General features: G+C 39.4%; 1 protein-coding gene and 1 long non-coding RNA gene across 2 annotated transcripts in view; both read left to right on the top strand.

Moving 5' to 3' along the window:
* The window catches only part of PDE6D (phosphodiesterase 6D), a 40,182-nt gene that overhangs the window by 6,775 nt on the left and 13,293 nt on the right, over window positions 1–20,114 (top strand). The gene's annotated exons all lie outside the window — the stretch shown is intronic.
* Window positions 1–20,114, top strand: part of LOC141927150 (uncharacterized) — a 29,924-nt gene that overhangs the window by 6,314 nt on the left and 3,496 nt on the right. The gene's annotated exons all lie outside the window — the stretch shown is intronic.

Here is a 20,114-nt window from a genome sequence, read left to right as displayed (position 1 = left end):
ATGCTAAGTTCCCAGGTAGAGTTAACAAGCAGAAAACATCATGATCTATTAAGGTTCACCTGGCAATATTGAATTTCGTCTTTTTCTGCATATCAGTATAGCAAAATTTATCCAAAGTTAATTCTGTAACCACATTAAAGGTGACTTTTGCACATCTGTTACGCATCTTAAGGAACAGATCATGTATTTACACTTGATGTGCAAGAAACTACGGTAGTGAGCACTGAATACTAAAAACCATTCTCAGGGCTTCTTTTTTATCCTGAGCCTGCATAAGGAACATCCACAGAAACAAGAGGTTTGGCATCTGTGTAGCATCACTCCCAGAACAGTCTTAAAGAATAGATGACAGTTTTTGAGGGGACACCCCCATACACTTATTGGGCATTATTATGAAGTTTCCAAAGCCGTTTGACATCATGTCCAGGTAAACACGGTAGGGCTGTTGGAAGGCTCTGTTCAGAAGACACCTGACAGTAGCTGAGGTTCTCATGAACAACAGTAGGAACCACATCTCAGCTGCATATTGTTAAATCCTGATTGACAGCCAAGATTCAGTTGTGACTATGAACTTGAGATTCCATTGTCAGATTTCTCCTGAACAGAGTTCTCACTGTGACAGAAATGTTAGGTATAGGAGAGACTTAAGGGAGACGGTATCAACTAATTCATCCATGAGTGAACCTTTGAGATGATTATGTTCGTGACTAGAATATCAGGCAACATTATTCTGGAAGAATGGCAGGCTTAGGTAAAAAGCAAGAGCAAGAAAAATAAATTTTTATTTTCAGTCAGCCTTTGGCATAACAGTGCACAAAAGCATCGTGTTATTAAATTTATCCACTCCTGTATTGAAAGGATTGCTTAGCTAACTAGGAGCAATATTGATAGAATATCAGGTTAGAAGGGACCACAGGGATCATCTGGTCCAACCTTTCTTGGCAAAAGCGTAGTCTAGACAAGATGGCCCAGCACCCTGTCCAGCTGAATCTTAAAAGGGTCCAATGTTGGGGAATCCACCACTTCCCTGGGGAGATTATTCCAGTGGCTGATTGTTCTCATTATGAAAAATTTTCCTCTTGTGCCCCATCAGAATCTCCCCAGAAGTAACTTTTACCCATTACCCCTTGTCTTTTCCATGGGACTCCTTGTAAAAAGGGAGTCTCCATCTTCTTTGTAGCTGCCTTTTAAATACTGGTACATGGTGCTAAGCTCTCCCCTAAGCCTTCCTTCTCAAGAAACCCAATTCTCTCAGCCTTTCCTCATACAGCAGGCTTCCCAGTCACTTGATCATCTTTGTGGCCCTTCTCTGGACCCTCTCAGCCTGTCCACATCTTTTTTGTCTTGCATTAGACAGAATGAGAGTGCAGGGGAATTTACTTCTTAGTAATTTGATAGAGGAGTATTTATATGGGTCAGTCTGTATGCTATACTGTGTACATAAGCTTCATCCAGTCTGTAGTGAGTCAAGCTCATTTGGTCCTTGGTACAGCTGATTATCTCCATCTTTTCCTATTTATTGTATCATGAAAATGGGGGAATCTTACACTTTAATCACCAATGAATGTATAACCCCCCCCAGCTAAGAAGACTGTATGCCTCTTTCCTCCTCACTCCAGATGACTTGATTTAAGCCTTTCCAAAAAGTTTACACATGCTTGGAACCAAGAAATCAATCTGATGTTTTATTAAGTGTCAGAAACTTCTAATCAGAGACAGCCTGCTGGGTAAGCAGAGAGTTAACATCAAGTTACTTTGGTTTGGAAAGTCAAAGGAAATTCTATTTTAGGAGACAGTGAAAAAAACCTGTCTATTTGCATTGCTTTAAATAAAAATCCTTTCTGTGTATGGGAAAATGCTTATAGAGACCCTCACTAAGGAAGAACCCGTTTTCCATTCATCTGTTGTCAGGGACTGTTGCTAGCTCTGTGCTTAAAGTGAGTTCTGCAACACCGCCAACTCCTCTTGAAGGAAGAGGTTTGAAAAGAGGGTAGAACCACCACCATGTGGTAGAATAGACCAACCTATCTGGAAACTGGACACCAAGAAATACCTACTGACCTTTGATAGAGGGGGATATTCTGGAGATACCGTAGACATTTGTCTTCCAGTTTAAGTCTTTAGGGTAGACTCTTTAGTGCATTAGAATACTTGCCTGTCAGTCACAGTCCAACTTCAGACTTCATTGTTTCTCTAGTAAAGTTACTTTCTTTCGCAGAAGCTGAGATAAGGAAGAAAAAAGTCCTGACTGTAATTTCGCTTGGACCTTACCAGCCTTTAAGTGACATCTAAAAAAAAAAATCTTAGTCCAGGAAGTGGTATGTTTGTTGTCTGAGGAAATATCTGCCCTTACATTCTTCTTGTTGTGTGCTTCTGTCACAGAAGCTGTGCAGAGCACAGATTACCATCCCCAGCTGCTTGTTACCTCATTTTCGGATTTACTAGCTGAGCTGCTCAGATGACCACTACGATCACCTGTTTCAGTCAGAATGAGGCATGCTACCTTAAACAGCTTAAACAATAGGTTAAGGAGCAGAGACCTGTGCTGGACAAGTAGGTCAGGTTAGCAGTTTTACAAACAGCTCAGCTGTTAGATTTGAGGGAGAAAGTAAGCAGCAGCTGGGGAGGGCTGTAAACAGTAGTCCTCTCTAGCTACTGGTGCTGTCAGGTGTCATGTCCACAGCCCCAGTCTTAGATCAGATGAACTTGTTCTCAGTGCAGCCTCATGCTATCTCCTCCAACACTCAGTACCTGAGGAGGCTTCTCACTTTACCATGCTTAGTTACCCTCGCAGCACCAGTTCTGAAATCCTAGCTTAGCATTAACTAGTTGAGCATTTTAGCTTCACATCAGTAAATCTGTGGTCACATAACTTCCTTTAAGTAAGAGAAATTAACTTGAGATATCTCTGATAAGGTAATTATCTTCTCTTTCCTCTTGTTCTGTGCAAGAGGTCTTTAGCATTACTGTGCTGTGTGATAAGTTACTGCCCTGACACCAAAGTCACAAACAGGGTCTGGGACCATTTAGCAAGTCCTACGAGAGACTCTGTTCCCCTGCAGCTCTCATAGCAAGCCAGACATAGGAAACCATTGGCTGAAAAATCCCATGCAGCCTTGGAGAACAAATGCGTGTTATTTTTAAAATACTCTTTCCAGAAAGAGGGAGAGAAGCCAATAAGTTTCTCAATCCAGTTGGGGCTGTTCATTTATGGCACCCTCATTAATCCACAAGGAATCGTTACAGTTATACTGTTGCTATAAAAATACAGTATTTAAACAGCTCCAGGAAGGAATTGTTTTACATGCTTCCCCCTATAATTTCTTCAAAGGGGACTGCGTTATTTTAGTACAACAGTGATCTTAAGCTCAGCTTCTGCAGAGAAACATTTAGCTTCATATAAAAAAAGAAAAAACTGGTTCCCTGGTTTTCCCAGCATCTTCCACTCTGCCACTAGAATAAGTTCCTTAGAGTTTTAAACAAAAAAATCCCCGCAAACCTATATATGTATTTTAAAGTAGTTTGAACTGAAGTACTAGTTGCAAAAGAAAAACAAAGATCAAAGCTCCCTCTCACCACTGGTAGTCCCACCACCTCTTCTCCCTATCTATAGAAAGTAGAAGTAAAGCATTAACCAGACCTACCCAGAGCAAGCCTTTACTCGCTCAAGATCTCTAGCCATACTACCCTCATCAAGCCCCTCTTTCTCATTTAAATACAGCCCTGCCAGCGGCCAGGTGAAAATGTTTCACGGTTCATGATGGTCTCTTGCATTTGTTTCACTGATAAAACAGTAGTTCCTTCTTGTCCTGCTTAATAAGGTTGTTTGCCTAAGTCCTAGTTTTGTCGGTTCTGAAATAGTAAATGTAGTGAATGAGGCAAAGGAATGCTTGAAAAGGTGTAAATTCAACTAAATAAAGACTGTATTTTAAGGTAGGCACACCTGTAAAGGGTGTAAATAATGCTATTATAGTATTTCTTGAGCTTTTTGTGTGTAACTCCATAACATTAGCATTCATCTGAACATAAATGCTTATGAAGTTCCCACTTTGAAACACCAAAATAATATTTTAAAAACATAGTATTTGTATCAGCTGTGTGTAAGTCTAGCTTTTCACTAACTAAATTTTTATTATTTTGTTATTAATAACTAAATTGAAATAATCCACTTGTGAACGGCAGCTGATAGTATTATTTATACATGCTGTTTTTTTCACAGCAGAAATAAGATACTTCATTGCTTCAGCTGAAAAATATATTAATAGATTTTGATTAAAAGTATAAAAATCAGATTTCAAATACTTTGAAAATTTAACATACAGCTTGTTAAAATAATAACATTAAAAACTTAGTATAAACATAATTGTAGATTTTATTGACAATGAAAGCTATAGGAACTGCTTAGAAGTAATAGAGGTCATTGCTTTTTTGTCATTTCAGTGGAGATTTCATTACTGTATCCCCGTGTCCTGGTTTCAGCTGGGGTAGAGTTAACTTTCTTCCTAGTAGCTGGTATAGAGTTGTGTTTTGGATGAGAATAACGTTGATGTTTCTAGTTGTTGCTAAGTGGTGTTCATACTAAGTCACTGGGGGTGCATAAGAAGCTGGGAGGGGACACAGCCAGGACAGCTGACTCCAGCTGGCCAGAGGGATATTCCATACCATATGCTGCCATGCTCGGTATATAAACTAGGGGCAAAGCTGGCCAGGGGCTGCTGCTCGGGAACTGGCTAGGCACTGGTCGGCGAGTGGTGAGTAGTTGCATTGTGCATCCCTTGTTTTGTATAATCTAATTCTTTTTGTTATTATTATCATTATTACTATTTTCTTCCTTTTCTGTCCTATTAAACTATCATTATCTCAACCCATGAGTTTTACTTTTTTTTCCAATTGTCTCCCCCATCCCACTGTGGGGCAGGGAGTGAGCAAGTGGCTGTCTGGTGCTTAACTGCCATCTGGGGTTAAACCCCAACACCCCACAGTAATGTTTTTCCAATGCATGCTAAAGCAGAGAGGTGCTGGTTTGGGCACAGACCCTCTGTCTTTGAGAGATCCCCTAGTGACATGCTCAGAGGTTCACATCAGTATAGTTCACATCACTGTATCTGTAGAGGCTGATTGCAGTACAGCATTCAGAACTAAATATTAGTATTTTCCTATTCTAAACTAGTTTGGAACTGATTTTTTAACTTGTAATGTCTGTATTTGGCTTTAATGCTTTTCCAACAACTTACTTTCTTTTCAGACTGCCATACTGTCTAACACTATGTAAAATGTTGGGACGGTTAAATTGTCAAATCACTAATCCACACTGCAAATTTAAGCACTTCTCATATTCTAGTAGGTTCCTAAAAAAGCACAGTAATTCTGATATGGAGTCCTTGTTTTTTGAGAGTTCTGCTTCAATCTGCATAAATCCCCCTTTATTCCTCCTCTCCGCCTCCGCTTTCAGCAGCCTCTGGTCCATTTACAAGATTAGTTTCCTCATGCAACTGCCAATCATTCCCTCCTGACTGTATTTTCAATTTTGTTTTGATTCTCCAGTTGGTCTGTGTGCTCTAAGTTTTCCTTCCTTCCTCAGAAGAGACAAGATAATGAACTTGTTTTCCTTGAATAATCTTAGTCCTGTCAGTTTTAAGTGGAAAACCAAAAATTGTTGATCTGTATTGCAGCATGTGGTCCTGCCTGCGTAGTGCTCCAGAGGTATAATAACTTTAGTGGCTCAGATCTATGACCTATTTTTCTCTTGTCCCTTTTTGAACTATGATTCTCACTGTGGTCTTGTCCTGTGAGTTTAGAGGGCCACTGACTGCCACCTAAGTATTCACATCCTACTTAGTCCCTTGGCTTGGTGTTCAGAGTGTTCGTAATATTTTTTTGCCAGTTCATCCCTGGAAAAATAGGGTAGCTGGCAGTGAAGATGCTCTTTGTGTTTAGTCATGGAGTCCCTGACTGTAAGGGTTGTACTGTTTGCAAGACTAAAGCATGCCCATTTCTCATGCACACATAGTCAGCTTTAAAAAAAAACCCCAAAGCTGAAGTATTTGTAGCTCCAGTGAAATTCAGGCCAGTACTGTCCACATGGATTGTACATCCGAGGAACCATTTAAGCTAATGCCAGGAAAAGGGTGGCTTGTTCCCCTGCTGTGCCGTGTCAGCAAATAGGAGATTGGCATTTGTCATTGTGGACTTTATGAAAGTGCTTGTCGTAGCTGTTTCTCTGGCTGATTTGAATTTTTATTTTGTTTATTAGGTGAAGAGTGTTAGTGCCAGGGCTAAACACTGTTTTACTGTAAAATCTCAATAAGATTAAATTAATTACATTTCAAGGATACTGAGTTGCTTTCCCAGAGAACCTGTGGTGATCTCTAGGTGTATCCCTGGTTACAGAACAACACTGGATTAACAGCAAGGAATATGCTCTGTGTGAGATATTTGGGGGCAGTTAAAGGTGCAGAGGTTCAAAAAAGCATGAAGTGCTTTGAGTAAACCACCCTTAGTAGAACTGAGAGACTTCTGCCCTACCAACTCCGGTGTCACGTTCATGCCAGTGCAGATATGCTGAGTATTGCTATGGGAGTGAACAAAATAGTAGAACTGTGTTCAGCTGGTATTACTTCTGCTGCAATAGTTAGTTTTCACTCCTGTCATAAACACAAATCCTTATAGACTAATTAGCAGATGTACTGCAGCAGCAGCACTTGTTTCACCTTTTCCCTGAAGGCTACAATTGGCATTTGCTTTGAAAGCTATGTAAAGAGTATCTTTTCAGGATTTCATTAATTTTTGTCGTTTTTTAGCATCACTTGTGAGAGAGGGCATATGAGCACACCTGGAAAAGGAAGTTCAATTGTCTGGCCTATTTTTCTGAATAGCACACAGAGCTGTAATCCCACCCTGAGGGAATACACACCATCTTTATGCCAACTGGCTTGGGTAATGTGGAGCTTGTCGGTGCCAGGAGTTTTTGAACTGATGTAGCTACATTATTGAAATGTACTGCACTGAGATAAAGCAGTGTCTATACTTTTCTTCCCCAGTGTCAAAGAAGAAGTGGCTGTGATGTTGCAAAAAGCTCAAATCCAGATGAAACCATATGGTTTATATGCTTGAAACTTACTCCAGCTTAACTATTTCTGCTTGATTTCCCCACTGTGCATACCTTTATCCCAGAACGAGTGTGTCCAGGTCCAAATCACAGAAGTCACTTCAAAGCTTTGGAATTGGACTCTCTTGATGCAGAGTAAGAACATCCAGGCAAGGGTTAAATAAGTGATAATTAGTTCAACTCTAAATTCACTCCATGCCTTAATTTGGATTGGCTCCTATGCATTGACAAACTCCTAATTAATTCAATTGCTGGCAAAAGGTACTGTTTAAAAATTAACATTGTGTTGATAAGCTATTGAGGAACAAATTCTCTTTTGGTAGAGCAAGGGGAGCTTGGGCGGAATCAGTGTGTGAATGCAAGAGAAATTCAGTGCTTGACCTTTTATTCATACCTTCCCTGAGACTGCCAACAAGAATCTCTAAGTGCTCCCCTTACCGTTGATTTTGGTGGTGCGAACACCTGCCTATTAACAATTAAAATAAAACTCACAAGCTCATTTCCTGGAAGGTAGGAGCTATCAGACATAATGACTGCAGCCTTTATTGATCTGACGGGGATTTGGAGTGCTAACAGACAGCCTAAAGTTTTCACCGCCAAATAAAAATCCCAGAGTCCCTGAAGTCCTTTTCACAAATGAATTCTTCTTCTTTCACAGACCTCTCTGAAATCAAGACATGTCTCTGTGAAGACCGAGCTACAGATTTTCCCTAAAAGTTTTTATGAACAGTCTTTTCAAATAGTGATTTTTTGCTTTGTTCTGTGTAGGTGGATACCTCACTTGACAGTAACTCTGAAATCTCCCCTGGCCTAGTTTCTGTTCTCAGCAGCACAAGTTAAAGTATGCTCTTGAAGACAGTTTTATTTCTGCTCTTTTCTGGTTCCCTGGAAGAGCAAGAGGCTAAGCAACATCAACTTTATCAGAAATATAAAAAGTCAAGGGCAGGACTTTCTAGGGACAGGTATCTGTCCCTGATGCAAAAGAGATGGGTGAACAGGTCTTGATATGAAAGATGCCTACTTTCATGTACCAAGCATTCACCAATTATATAAGATTGCTGGAGAACAACAAACTACCATCTGAGAGTTCTTTAAAGTTATGGCTCTTGAGGACTTTTGTGGTAGCTGCTGTTGCTTGAATATCCAAAGTTAAGGATATCTGCCCTCGTGTCCATGGAGGAGTGTTTTAAGGGCCAGCTCAGAGCAGGATCTCTCCCCAGTAATAATGCAGTGTGCTTGTAGCCTCTTGCAGTCTTTGGGCAGTTAACCAGAAGTAAGAAATCTTTCAAATATACAAAATCTGTACTCCTGGGCTCTGCCCTGGCCAATCTTTCTGCTGTAAAAGATTTTTTTTAAATGGCAGTCCCTCCCAGTTGCTAGATTTGATGTTTAAGGACCTGTGTCACAGTCCTTGCTAATATAGCTCTACGTGTTGACTTGTTATGTCATATACACAAATCCTAATTTGCTCCTTTTTTCTCCTAACATCTTATTCTCCATTGATAGCACCATTCTGGTGTGGGATTCTCCTTGCCAAGGTGGGTATTTTGGAATATCTAGGAGTCCAAGTCCAGGGAGTCTGAGTCTTTTGGAAGTCAGAGCAAAGTTGTGGAACTTTTGTTCTATGTAGGAAGTACCCCCAGACTGTACTTTTCCCACACACTGTATAGAGAAGAGATGAGTGTGTTTCAAGACGACGTAAAACTGTATGTGTACCACATTCATTAACAGATCCATCTAGCATCCTCTAAAAGAGAAGGTGAAGGTAAACCTGCATATCAGAAATCTTAGGATATACAGAAGCAGTTCTTCAAGCTAACATCATCAGTGCCATCCTTTAGAGGCCTTGGTGTGTCCAAACAAAATCACAGGTTTTGAATGAATACGAAAGCAGGTGGATATCACTTTCTCATCTCTTTCTATTGGAATGTAATCAGTGTCTGAACCATAAGGAAGATTGACCTGGCAGAGTAAATGTTCTTATAAGTGCCAGGGAGGCCTTAACAGACCTGATCACATACAGTTGATCTCTGAGCCTCTGTATTCACTGCTCAGGGTTCAGATTTCTTCATGCTGCTTGCTACTGAGAGAGGAAATCAGTGTTCGGCAACATTGATTAGGATTGCTTTGCCAATAAGTTAATACTATTTTTTTGTGTACAGTAGTTTTTATCAGCTACACAAATGTTTGTGGACATACTTTTTCTTCTGAAGTTCAGCAGTATCTCGATAGTCTTTGTAGATGTGCATATGTGATCTGGTTTTTCTTGCACATCTGAAGAAGTGCTTTAATTTTAGTCCAGAGAGGATGACTGAAGAAAGCTTCATTTAAAACAGGTGACACAGAATAATCTTACTATTGAAGCTGTCAAATTCTGGAACTTACATTTAAGGAACCCTGGAATCTCAAGAGTGCTGCAGGAAGCTTCTTAGATTGCTTTCAAAATCTGTTATTTTTCTTCATAGGTGGAAGCATTGCTTCTTGTTAAGGCTTTATTGTTGGAGTTATAGCTCCAACAAGTAGAATCCTTTTCTTATCATTTTAATGGGATGAATCAATTTACTGCGGTACAGCAAAAATTTAACAGGAAGCAATGTTCTCACTGATACCTTGAATAAAGATTACGGATAAAACTTCATCTGAAATTTATAGGTAACACTAGGTAACAGTTATTCTGGAACCTAAGAAGGTTTCAGACTTAGGGCAGAGCTAATTCAACTAGGGTTTAAAAAAAAAAAAAAGGTGTTCTGTTTTCAAGTCTCGTCTCCTTTAGGACATGTTCGATGTGTAAGTACGTCGACAAATGATGTCACCTGACATACTTGCTGCACCTTCTTGATCATTGAACCAAAGTAGGATTGTAAAGAGATTTGGTCTTGAAATTAGCCTTTCTTAATGATTTAAATTTTGAATGGCCAAGTTGTTTAGTTCAACTGAGAAGAATACTGGGACTAAACTATTGCAGAGAACTGCTGATTTTCCTATCCATATTTCCACTATCTCACATGTTAATCGTCTACTCTCTGCTCTATATCAATAGGGGCTTTGGTAAAGAGAAGGGAGACAGCTGCTTCTGTGGTAAATAACCTGTTTCTTCTCTTAATATGTGCATCTGTGTGAGAACATTTTCATGGAAGATACCTTTCTTCTCTTACCAATAGTTGCCCACAGAACAGTGTTTCTCCAAGGGGTATTTAAAGGGCATACAGTTCAGTATAGGAGGGCTTAAATGTATCTCCCCTTTATTTTGCAGAATTTGTCTGCAGCTGCTACAAGTTTGTTTGTTTGTTTGTTCTTTGGGTTTTTTTAATGAAGACTGAGAAAAAGGATTGCACTAAAAGATGGAATATGTGTTCTGGGTGGAATATTTTTTGCTGACAGAGATCACAGTAAAATTCTTGAGTAAACAGTATCCATCTGAGAGAATTAACCAAGCTAACAGGACTATTTCCTTTGCGAACACTCCAGTCACCTACTTAATGTTAATTTATGGCAGTACAGGAATGATTAATAGGAGGCTTTATAAACATAGATGTCTAGGTAGTACATGCATCCTCTGTGTGTGAACTACATGGTGCTGGTCTTTGACATGGGCAGCAGTCCAAAGGAATGGTAGTATGAAGAACCAGATGTTGTTGAACTGCTAAACATTCAGCAATGCTACCGTACTGTGCCTTTTTTATCCTTATAAATGGAATAAATAAAGGTTCTCTAAGAGAGGGAGCCCAGTTGAGTTGCTTGGAGTACAGGCACAAAGAATCCAAAAGAATTTTTGCACTGTTGAGGATGGCAGCATAGTAAAACAGTGGTTTTTGAAATTAGAGCTCTTTTGGATTACTAAGGGAAGCTTTTATGCAAAATATTACTGTAATTTCAGGCTCATTTTCTGATTGCCTTATCAGGGGAGATGCATCCTCAATAGCATCTTTGTTTGTCTTACAATGGAAAAAGATAGAAAATAAGCAATTAAAGCAGACTTATTTAAATGAAAGGCAGTTCAGATGCCACAAATCTGAGCATTCAGATATGCACTTCTAGCTAAGATTGTTGGTTAGTTTTCTATTAAAAAAAAACCCTAATTTATTGCTGCTGTGTGTACTTGCTTTGTAGTGCAGCCAGACTACTGACAAGAGATAATTTTTCTCTTTTTGTTTCAACTGTGATCTTCTTTTCTTTCTTCCCGCTTCTCACCCTAAAGCAGTCTCTTATGAATGTGAACATAGAAATGAGAGGTTAATTACTTCCATTATGTTCTTGGGATCCTTGTTGTACCAATTAATCTTGTAAAGAAATACTATAAAATCTGGTACTGGTCATTTCAGAAATAGATGAACTTTGCTCTGAATGTATGTCAGTTGACATTCTAGTAGCAAATAGTGTATTTGTTGAGCTTTATGAAAATGAAAAACTAACTCCTTGCTCCCTAGCTTGTGGTCTAAGTGCCAGCTACGCATGGGCAAGTCCACCATTAAATTTGTATCTCCCAGGAACAAAAGATACCCTAGGTAAAATTAGCAGACATCTTTTATATAGCGATAAAGAAATATATTTTCAAAAGGAAATGGTTTGGTTTTATCCTGTAATACCTACTCATAACAACAGTCTAATACTAGTGGAAGATTAACATTATGCAGTTATTTAAATGTCAAATGTTTATGGCAAACCAGCACAGATTTTGAGTTAAATTTCAAAGACTCTTGCTTTCTCATGTTGTGTCTCTGTGTGTTGCTTAATCTCCCTGGCCAGTATAGAGGATGTTGTGATCTCCTCGTTAAAGACGTCACACTGAGAAGATTGTAGTAGAGGAATAAATAGAACAAGTGTTAGGAAGCCCAGCAGCTCGTCTTGGTTGAACTAGAACGCACTCCACACAAACTGGCTTCCCCATAGGTTTGGGTTTTTTTTGTAAGTTTAAGTAAGACTCAGTTACCATTTCGCAAAGTATCTAGCTAGCTCATTTGAGGCTCTTCTAAGTACATTTGCATCCTTTTCTGGAATGTTGTTTTACCTATTTGTGCAACTAAGTAGCCAGTATTTTTTACAAGAGGTTGCTCCTCTGGTGGAGAGAGCAGTCAAGGGCAATGGCTTGTATGAAGTGGCTCAAAATTTCATAGCCGAGTTTTGGTAGGGAACCCCTAAAGTTCTATTATATCTGGGCTGGCTGTGTGCAGGCCCATCTTATTGTCATTAGCCTGTATTCCTGGCCTACAGTGCTGAGGTGTGCAGTGCTAAAACACCGGAGTCGTTCTGGGTAGGGGCTGCCAGACCTCTCCAGGCTGATTCTTTCTAGGTGCCAGCTGTACAGTCACAGTGTGCATCTTTGCTAACTGGACTGCTGTTTCTCCTTATAATTGGCCTATATGGAGCAATCTGAAGGGATAGGGCTATCAGATGTTCAGACATCCCTCACAAATAGAGGAGATCCATCAAAACAAATAGACATATTTCTGCATGGCATTTTGTGAACGGAAAAATGGCAGCCTGATGTTTAGGAGTTCAACTAAAGGTAGCTATCTAAGATTTGAAAGATTTCCCGCTAAAATGTTAAACTGTATGTGTTAATAGATGGCATAAAAACAATACAAGAATGAGTGAAAAACAAGTCCTTGCCCATTCTCAGCTGGATCTGGTGAGGCTGGAAATACTGGAAACTTTTTCAGGCAAAAATAAGTTAGGAAAAGCTTGCTGCAGGAAATTACTGCTTTTTTCCAGAAGTTTTTTTATTCCAGGATTGTGCTCAGACTTTGTTCTGCTCTGATCCCAACAGATTCTGAAAGAATGTAATGAAAAAAGGAAACAAGGCAAGATGCAATAGTGTGGACCCTTCCCCATAGTGGCTGCCTGCTTGCAGTCCAACGCTGGGAAGCTTCAATGGATATGGAAACAGCTAATCCCAAAATATGGTTCCATTACGACACAGTGTAAGGGAATATCACGGTGTTACAGGTCCATTCATAAAGCTGGTCAGGTGGCATTCATTTTGGAAGCACAACTCTGTCTAGCACAGAGAGTTTATTTTAACCAAACAGCTTCAAGACTTGGCATTTTCTCTGAAATTTAGACTAATGGCTCAACCACTGACTGGCCATGTTCAAGGAGTCTGACTCTGAAAGTGCTGATGGAGTGAAGGTGGTATCAGGCTGTTTGGACTTACTTAGGCAAAATATGTTTATATTGGTACAGCTCTTAAGAATCCTTTAGACAGTAATCTCTGAAGGTCATGCTGTACAAAATGGATGGTCACTTTGTACAAAATGGTGCCTGCCTGTCCCTGCTAGCAGTGAACAGCCATAGCATTTGTCCTAAGACTTTGTCCTTTCAGATTAACTGCTGACTACGTTTTGAAAAATTATTGCTATAGTTCCCGGAGCTGGCAATTTTGAGGACAATTTGAATACATGAAAAAGTGCTGTCTTTCCGCTCATTCATTGGGCTCCTTTTTACACCTAATGAAATTTTGTAGAAGGAAACCTTGTATATTAAAGGATGTTAGAAACTGTGTATCAGGGGCATCTCTCATTTTTAGAGTGGGGGAGATATTTTAACTTGTCTTAAATGAACAAAGAAACAACCTGTGATATTAAGTGTGACCCATATATGGACTTCACTGAAGCACTTTGTCTCAGAATATGCTTGAGTGTCCAGAGTTAAAAAGGAAAAAGGAAATTAAACATTTTCACAGGAACTCTGTTTGAATTAATATGAAGCAAGAAAAGAACAAATGTGATATTTTCCCCCACGACTCTTATTTTATACTTCTGGTGGTTTTAAGTTGTCTTAATGAACAATAATATTATTGATAAGTTTCAGAGGTTTACTTATTTTTCTAGCTAGAAGCATTTTGCTTCTATTGTCAGAGCTAATACATCTACTTTTTGTCCTGCTTTAACATACCATTTTAGACACTAAAAAGTACTTTTAATTCTGCAAACAGTCATCTTTATTTCCTTCCTGACCCCCACTTCCATTAGTAATGCTTGGCAGTCATTCAGAACCACCCTGCTTTCTAGTTAGGGTGAAGGAGAAACCATCAAAAGCAAGAAAAACATGGAGTGAAGGGAACCACTGGCACCCGCTTCATAGCATGATTGCAGCAGTCTGTGCTACTGCACAGTCACTCCAAGTTAGAGTAAGAGTTTCCATAGCCAGAGAGCACAGTTCCTGGCTGTCTAAAGAGAGAGGCAGTATTGTCTATTGAAGCACAAGACTTGAAGCCAAACACCTCCTGAGATGTCTTTCCTCTTCTCTTACTGATTCATTGTGTGGCTCTGGGCAAGTTTTCACGCTTCTTTCCCAGTCTCTATGATATGCAGTTATTAAAAAGCTACTTTGAGGACATTATTTGAAATCTTTTGAAGCAGAGCGTACTACTAGGAATTGTTTAAGTTATTAGTCACTGAACTGTAGTGTATTGTGTATTCAGTGGGACATCCTATCTTTCTAGTTAAATTAGACAATTCGTCTCCTGTCTGGCGTAGCCCAAGGTAGGTGGTAGTGATGGTGTGAAGCTGTGCAAACTGGTAGCACAGTGCATGAGTTTGTGACAAAGCCCCGTCTTCCATCAATTTCCAATCTGGAGACCTGTTCTTAGATGTACATGATATATTAATACCTCCAGTAAATGACATATTCTTCTAAAATACATGAAACTGATAAATCTGTGGATTATCGGAAGCAGTCTTTGAAGCTCAGTAGGCTGGTGTGCTAGGGAGCTCTGTAAGAAGAGATATGAAGTGAAGGAGAAAAAATAGAAATTAAACATTAATGGGGGAAAAAGCACATAGTCACAACATAAGTACTGGCAGTTGGAAGTCGTCTAGGCTTTTTGTGTTGTCAGTTGCTTATTTTACCAGGGGGACACTTTCAGAACGAGTTGTTGCTTGGAGTTCAGAGGATAGATAAACCGAACAGCAGGGGAACCTGCTGATGCTCAGCTGTGCCATTTTCAATAAACATCACTTTGCTCAATAGAGAAATTATTGCAGAGGCCTTCAAGGAACAAAGGCATCGACTGGCCACAAACAGTGCTGTATAAAACTGCCTTTTTAAAGCCTTTTAGGTAGTTGGGTTTTTTTCCACTCTCCACTCAAGGCTACAGGTCATTCAAGTGAAGCTACATGAAAACGCCAGCTAAGCAGCCATGTTTATCCCATTTAAACATTTGGTCAAAGAAGTCTTTGTTCCTCTGCTCGGGTCTGTGCCCTGTCAGTATGGGGAAGTGTGAAGATCCTTTTAAACATGTGAAAAAAAAATCCACTCCTACAGTGTTGCAAAAATGACATGAAATCAAGCCAAGCTTTCTTTTATAAGCAAGCCAATATAATGCATATTTTAAAACAATTGAATAGTGGTATAAAATAAAGAGGCATATCAAGGTTCAAAATACCTCATTCCGTTAAAGCTAATTTTATTGCGTGACTGTCGTGACATCATGCATTTCAATTCTGTAAAGAACAATAGGCCATAATGATTTACAGGGAGGTAAAATCCTCTGAGGGCTTCTGGTTACAACCTCATTTATGAAAATGAAGTTATTCACCAGAACCCCTTGATAGATTATTTCCATGAAACTCCCTCTAGTTCACTTATTGCTGAGAACCTTGAAATATTATCATAATAGTTCAGCTGTGTTGAAATGATTGAATGTTCTGAAGTAGTTAAGATGAAGTTGTTTCAATCGCTGAATCACTTTCAGCGTTCACTTGCAGAAAGGAAAATTGTTTGATGTGCTAAAATTAAGAAGTGGGCAAACTTATTCCAAATTGTTTTGAGGTTTAAAGCATTTAACTTAATTTTAAGCATTCTGGATAAAAAAAATCTCTATCCAGCCAGATTTGAATTGCAGGAATGTTCTTCTTTTAATTGCCTCCCCCCTCATCATACCGTTCCTCAGAGTGGCTTCTCAAGCTGTCCTGTGAGCTACCTCACCTTTAGATAGAGGTGAGGCATCTCCTGTAAGCAGGTCCCAGTGTTTTATGTTTCAACTGTATTTTTAGTTCCCCTGGTGTATGTGGTGTCTCTATTAGCTTTCTCCTTAGTTACATTCAGTTTTGTTCTTTCCACTGAGCTACAAGCAACCCACTTTAAAATTGCATTCTGATAAAGCCCTATGGATTTTAAAGGTCACATTCTTTTCTCGGATGAATACATCATTCCCATTGATTCACCTGCTGTTTCTGCAAACTCAGAGTATTACTGATGACATTAATTATGTTAATATTCAAAGGGTTCTTAGCATGAGCTCAAGCTTTTCTAACATGCTAATTTTTGAGATCCATTTAAAATTCAGGGAAGATGGGAAGGAGTTGAGTGTTACCACACTGGAAAAGAGAAAATAATTTTCTTTGTGCAATTCATGGTTCTGAGATGGTCCTGCAAGCAATGATGACTTTTTCTAAGTTATTGATTGTTTTACTACCTAGGATGTAAAGCAATCTCCAGATGTGATTGCATGTTGTTTTTCCTGCTGAGGCATTGGTATAAAGGAATTCTGTCAAACCTATTCAGAGAAGCCAAAGAAAAGCCTAAAAAACAATAGGCAGCAGAAAGCAGCATAAAACCACTGCATTGCTTCAGCTTGCTTTTATTTTGGCATTGTTTTCTGGTTCTAGGAACCATTTTAACATCTGTTTCTTGAGGAAACAAAACACATTTCTAATAGTAGCAAACAAAGCACTTCCACAGGTCTGGCACACAAAGCCACTTGCTCCCTCTGACAGGAGAACCTGCCCCATAAGCTGGTGATTTGTGTGTGTAGATTTGATTTGGAGTTTATTCCCACTTTAAACAAACTCTATTCTATGTACCACAAGTGCATTTTGTTTTTTGCTTTAACTTTTGTCCTTAAGGATCTCAAATCTTATGTATTTTCTTTTGGGGCTTAGAAGTGGCTGGTCTTTTTAGGTTGAGCTTAGGTCCTAGAGAAGTGCCTAGCACATGCTCTGGAAGCGTCTATGTGGCCTTTGCTGGTACATCAGGGTAGCAAGGCAGTCTTCTCATCTGCTGCAGGCAAGAGCTGCCGGGGAATGTCACATATTGTTGCTTTTGTCTGAAGAAATCAAAGGTTACTTGCAGGTGCCTGAATTGGTTCCTATTGCTCAGCGGTGATAGGAATTGCTGGAATTTCTAAGAGAGTTCTACAAGACTAGACTCATCTGGACAGAGAGGTAAATCTTGAAACAATAGTGTGTGCATCTGTCCCTAGTTCAGCCGTTTGCAAACCACTCTCATTTATTCTTTCTAACCTTTTTCCTTCTGATGACCCTTACCTTCATCTCAGTAGGCCTGTAACTCTTCCCTTCAAAATGTACATCCGTTTGTTTCTTGCTCCTTTGGTTTGAGGAAGAGAGGAAAAGTCAGTGAAATCAAAGCCTGGCTTAGTTTGCAATACTTCTGTGTTACACTGAAGAAACAAAACACATTCTCCCACCCTGCCTGCCCATGCTGAACTCTTCTCTTTACAGAGTCTAGGAGCAATCCATCTTCATTGTTTTTGTACAAGTACCTGCTTGTGTTAAGCCTACTACAGGTGTCACCAATTCTGATGTAAATATTTAAGATTTGTAGAGATTTCACTCTGAATATTTTCAGACAGAAAATTGACAAGAGTGCAAATTAAATGTAAACTAACTGAAAGCAAACTCTGTGCCTTATTCTGCTACATGACGTCACTAGGATGCTATGGAGTAGAGATGTTAATTGTCCATTTTAATGAAAATAATGAATAATAATTGTATTATTCAACCTAAACTGTTTGAAAGGCACAGATGTTAAACTGGATAGTCTGCATAAAATTTTTATTAGCAAACATTGGATGTGGTTTTACTGCGTTTCCAAAGTATGACATGTCAAACGGCCTCTGTATTTCTCTGATTTGATCAACATCTCTTTGCAGCTGATCTGACTATGAATTGACCTATGCTGCATTTTTGTTGTAGACTTTTGCAGTGTGTCTCAATGTGAGCCCTGCTAAGATAATATATATTAAGAGGCTCAAGCAGGAAATACTTTCATGGTGGGAACATAGCTCATCTTCAAAACGATTACCCAAGGTGCAGAGAGTGTCTTTGTTAAGTTCTTACAGGGAGAATGTGACATGTGGCAATGAATACTGTAGCTTAACAACAGCACCAACCTTACTGCATAGCAGAAATGATCTGAGGTCTACTTAATATAATATGATGTAGCAATATTAACTTCTGCCCTATTAGCATAATTTTCTATTACAATCAAGGTAAAGTTCACAAGGTATTCAGTAACATGTTTAGCTGTCTTTCCAAGTACAGGCCAAGAACAGCTTAATCCGGGACTGTCTGATGTTAGATGAAAATATGGGGTGATATAAGATCCACACAGACTGCATCTGCAAGCGAAGATGTAAGGGGGAAAGTAAAAAGGGAAGTACAAAGTATATGAATATATGAAATTGTGTTGATTTTTTTTGCTGTGATGCTATAGCTGTTAAATATATCCCTCTGATTACATAATTTTCTGTGAAATGACTGTCGGTTGCTGAGGACTTTTGCTGCGTTTTGTCATGTGGTTCACATGAATCTGTGGATCTCCCTGGCTTCTGTTGCGCAGCAATTTGTTCTGTGCATGAGACTTTAAAAGCAGGCTCTTTTACAGTGAGTACAGGAGTGTCAGGAGTGCTTTGAAGGGATAATTGGCTTCCTTCCATTTGAGGATTTAATAGAGCACCTTTCCAGTCCCCAGCACAGTAACCCATATCTTGTGTGTCACTCCAGGAAAGTTGGTTTATAATAGCAGAGTTTTACAAAATACCTGCTCCTGTAAGAGCTGTCATAGCACGCTTTCTGACTAATCTGGAACCCAAGAGAATGTGCTGCTGTCTGAAAGCAGTAGAAGTTGACATTGCTGTGCCCAAGGCTCCAGTAATGTTTGAGGAATAGCTTCCAGTTTGCGTGTTTGTTTTGGTACTTCTGTTACCAGACAGAATGGATGGACGCTCCTTCAGTTCCTTCAGATATGATTTTGCACTGAATTTCAGCCTTAGGCTAGGAGGAAAGACTCCTTTTCTCTTAACACACTGCCAACACGTTTACTTGTGTTTTATTAAACACCAAAGACAGCAGCATTTCTCTTCAGTGTGAACAGAGTGAACTCAAGGACCTGATTCAGCAGAATGTCTATGCATATGCTTAAATTTATGCCCACGATTAAAAGTTCTGCGGAAGAGGGATTTGGGACTTGTAATAAAAAGTGAGATTAGAGATTTGAAACATTAGAGGACAAATGGTATGAGTGGAGTAGAAGCATTAGGCTGTTTGGGTGGTCTACTTCATAATCCTGTAGTTTGGTAGTTATTTTGCATAACTTACTTTGGTCTTTACTCCTCAGACTGGATTGAAACAACTGAGATGCAAATGTTCTTCTGGGAAAGTATGTCTGATAAAAGTATAATCCTTAAAGGTTGATCTTTACTTACCTGTAACAGTCTTTAAAGTAACATGCTCGCACACGTCATGAGTGCCTGGTTGTGTCTGCTTTTCATGACAGACAATGTAAAATCAGGAGTGAAAGTTGGGCAGTCCAGATCAGAAGCTTTTCTGGGTCTGCAACAGAGATGTAAGTCTGAATCGTTCAGGGCTTTCAGCTCCACCTTCTCCACCTTCTCTCTGTCATTTGTCCCGTAGGACAATTCTTACTAGCATGTAATTGTTGAGATCCTGTTTGCACCTGGCATGTAGTGAGCAGTTCTTAATGTTGCATTTCATATACAAAAAACCAAAAAGCTGGCAAAGATGATGAAAGACCTTCCCTTCCAGGAGTGGTTATGAACATTAGGCTTGCTTTTATTATGAAAGATAAGAGTGCAGCCATTCCTAAGGTTTTAGAATGGTGTAGACAGCAAGAAATAAAATGAAAAATGGACTGTTTCAATGGAAGAAATGACACCTACTGTTTGTTGCAGACTTTGAGATATTCAGGAAGTGCTAAACATTACAACATACAAATAATAGTCAGGGAGATTGGGGCAGAACTT

This window comes from Strix aluco, chromosome 9 (assembly GCF_031877795.1).
Source record: "Strix aluco isolate bStrAlu1 chromosome 9, bStrAlu1.hap1, whole genome shotgun sequence".
Lineage (NCBI taxonomy): Eukaryota > Metazoa > Chordata > Aves > Strigiformes > Strigidae > Strix > Strix aluco.
This window is presented reverse-complemented; position numbering and strand designations above follow the sequence as displayed.